Source organism: Pelobates fuscus, chromosome 3 (genome assembly GCF_036172605.1).
Source record: "Pelobates fuscus isolate aPelFus1 chromosome 3, aPelFus1.pri, whole genome shotgun sequence".
Lineage (NCBI taxonomy): Eukaryota > Metazoa > Chordata > Amphibia > Anura > Pelobatidae > Pelobates > Pelobates fuscus.
In genome coordinates this window covers 397,414,986-397,418,890 of record NC_086319.1, presented here as the reverse complement: position 1 = coordinate 397,418,890, position 3,905 = coordinate 397,414,986, and positions in this window count along the sequence as shown.

Below are 3,905 nucleotides of genomic sequence, written 5' to 3'. Positions count from 1 at the left end.
GCTCTTATATACGCACAGAAAGAGGAATGAAAGGGAGGGTGAATCTGCCATTGTCACAATTTTCAAACTAAATTTGACTTTTTTTTTACTTGAATACGAATTGTTAAACAAACAGTTAATTTCTAAATATGTTTTATTAATGATTCCAACACACAATACAAAATAATGATAGAATATATTGAGATCACTTGAACTCTGGGGTAAATAATAGTAATGCAGTTTAATGGGGAACAATATCAGTGGTGGTAGGGTAATTCACAATGTGCCACGATGACCTGGTAAACCCATTGTAGTTTCTTATACATAAACATTTTTTTACAATACCTTATTTTATTATGAACCAAACTTGTCTGTCTGTCTGTCTGTCTAGTAAGTTGCTAGAGTAACAAAATGCTCTGTAATAGACCTAGTAATATATAATGATTACCAGTAGATTGCAACGCAGAATTGACAATATCCACAAGCATCTTAAAGCATATTAAATACTGTCAAACTTCAAATTATTCGAAATGCTAGATAATTAATGAATATGCACTGTATATATTAAATGGATATGGCTGATTAAGAACTTTAATTGTAGCATCATTCCAATACATTTTTAATTATTAGTTGTTTCTCGAGAACAAATTTTACTTCTAGACCTGAATCACAACACTAAGAGAAAAGATTGGGCACAGGGCTAAAGTGGGGCAGATTTTATTGGATGACACGTAACACATTTTATTTTTTATTTTTTAATTTTTTTTGCTCCTTGATAAGGATTTATTATTGCTTATCACCTTTGGAGTTTGGTCATTTTTGTACTGGAGGAACAGTCACTTCAAACTTTCTGTAATGAACCATAACACTAGGCACCAGTTTCATCACTAATTTCTCCAATTTAGGTTTGGTTAGAAGTACTTACAAATTTCTAATACAGCATCAGGCCAGGTCAGAAAATAATGCAACAAGTGGTAACAAGCAAAGAGTCCCTTAAACAGTTCATCAAAGTACTAGGAGATAATAACATATCAGCATTCTCAAAATGCAGCTCAGTTGAAATTTATCATTATAACTCCATCCAAACAAATATTTTCCCATATACAAATTGGCAATAATGTGACGGTTGGAAAAAGACAGAGATGGGGGAACAAGATAAAAGAGAATTGTATAAAATAAAGAGAGTTATATCATTTAAGGACCTGGGATGTATATATATTTATAAACTGATGGTTTACCTTAACCATGTCCCTAGATGCCTCAAAACAAAATCACACAATTAACACCACACTACCCTTATCATATTAAATCAGACACTAGTCCAGATAATCTATAGTATTTAAAAAAAAAAGATTACAAAACAAGTACCCCTCCTGTGCTGTAGAATAGTAAGGGGACTAAAGTGTCCAGGCACATCGCACATTACATGAATTGTTTGTATTCATTATAGAATTGTCTGTATTATTACATCTTATCTTTCAAATTCTGAGTTAATTTGCAGAAATTCTGAGTTTTGTGAATAATCCAGATAGACTTATATATTGGAAGAAAAGAAAAGATAGCCCCACGAATGAATCATATATTATTGCAAAAAAAAAAAAAAGTTATTTGCAACTTATTCAATAATGGAACAAAAGTTGCAACTGCGGTCCATGTTACGAATGTCATTAAAAAGGTGTTATAGGTTAGCTGTTTTAGAATGTTTTTCAAGTTCTTTTTTTTTTTGTTAACACAGCAGAATGCACGTGCATTTACCAATTCTTCGGAAGAAAAAGTGGATATTTAAGAACAGGATGTACAAATATAGGTACTGCACGAGGAAGGATTATGAAAGACATCATTTCAAAACATCTAAAATTGCGGTACAAAAAATAACAAACACTGAATGTCAATTATTTCGAGTAAATAAGAAGGCAATAAACCTAAAATATCTTAATTTATCATTTAAAAAAAAAATCATTGGAAGATTTCCCTAACATAGTTGTTTAATGTGATTATCTTTTGCTTTTATTACTTTTACTTTTTCTATATTGTTGCTGAAACCCTATATGTTCCATTTTTTAGTATAACCCCTTAAGGACACATGACATGTGTGACATGCCATGATTCCCTTTTATTCTAGAAGTTTGGTCCTTAAGGGTTAAAGGACACTTCAAACCCGCATTAAAAAAAGGCATGTGCTCAGAGAAAATGTTAGGTGTTTTTGATCACGCAATCAAAGAGATTTTTTTATTTTTTTCAGTTTGATTGACTTTTGGTCACATGTCCAACCTTTTTGGCTAAAATCCAGTGAACATTTTCATTGATCCTCAAATTTCATGTGACTGTTAACTTCTACCTTATATTAAAAGTATACACAAAATAGTTTTGGAAAGCACACCCTCCCTGATGAATAAGAAGCTCTACTAGTCAGATGCTTCTTATTCTGCTTGATGGATTTCTTTCTTATCCCATAAATCTCTGTCCAGCAATGGCTTTTGGAATATATCATTTATAATATATAATTTTTCCTCCAGCTACAGTTCTGCTCATCAAATAGGTTGATTGGAACTGCTCAAGAAGCTGAGAGCAATCGAATTACAACTGTCATCAACCCATTCACATTGGAATGTGTATTTATCTGTAGACATGCGCAATTCGTTTCGGTCCAAATGTAAATTTAGGCAAATTTCGAGCAATTCGGACACTTGGATGCTTCCAAATGTCTGAAGTGCCGAAGTGCTGAATTTTGGAAGTGCTGTACTGAATGGCCAAAGTGCCGAATAGCAGAAGTGCTGAATTACTGAAGTGCCGAAGTTCACTTGGGGTAGGGTTAGGGTAGGGTAGAGTAGGGGTAGGGTTAGTGGTAGGGTTAGGGTTAGGGTAGGATTAGGATTGGGTTAGGTTAGGGTTAGAGTAGGGTTAAGGTTAGGGTTAGTGTAGGGTTAGGATAGGGTTAAGGTTAGGGTAGGGTTAGGTTATGGTAGCGTTAGGGTTAGATTATGGTAGGGTTAGGGTTATGGTAGCGTTAGGGTTAGATTATGGTAGGGTTAGGGTTATGGTAGGGTTAGGGTAGGGTTAGGACAGGCTTAAGATAGGGTTAGATTTAGAGAAGGGTTAGGTTAGGTTTGCTTAGCGTAGGTTTAAGGTTATGGCAGGTTTAGGGTAGGGTTAGGATAAGGTTAGGGTTAGGTTAGGTTATGGTAGGATTAGGGTAGGGTTAGGGTAGGATTAAAGTCGGGTTAGAATAGGGTTAGGGGTGGGGTTAATATTAAGGAAGCCCTACAGATGTTCAGAATTCTGATGTCCCAAATTGCCTGAACCGAACCAAATTGCTGAAGTCCCGAATTTTGGAAGTGCCGAACCGAACCAAGACACAGTACTCTCAACCATTGCAATGCTGTCATGATATTATGTTGTTTAGTAAAGTAAAATAGCAAAGATATTGATCCAATGCTAGGCTATAGTGGATCCAAGATTATTTTAATTAGATTTTCGTAGTTTCAGATAAAATACTAGGAATTAAAAGTATCTTAAACCAATAATTGGCATGTCCTCAGACACGATCACAATTCTGAAGAATATCGTCCTTAATTTTATATAAACTCAGGATGTTTGCCAAATAATTCAGAATGGTTAAACTGAAGCAAAAAAAAGAAAAAAATGTTTCTTTAATCTTAGATTTTCAAATTAGAATTCATTTGCATAAATTCTGAGTTTAGAGAATAATCCAGATATACTTTTACATTGGAAGAAAAAAAAAAAGGAAAAAGGAAAAGATGGCCCCCACAAATTATAAAAAAAAAAATAAAAAAAAGTTATATGCAACTAATTAAATAATGGAACAAAAGTAGCAACTGCAGACCATGTTATGAATATCACAAAAAAGTGTCATAGGTTAGCTGTGTTAAAAGATTTTTCAAGTTTGCTTGTTTGTTTCTTTAGTG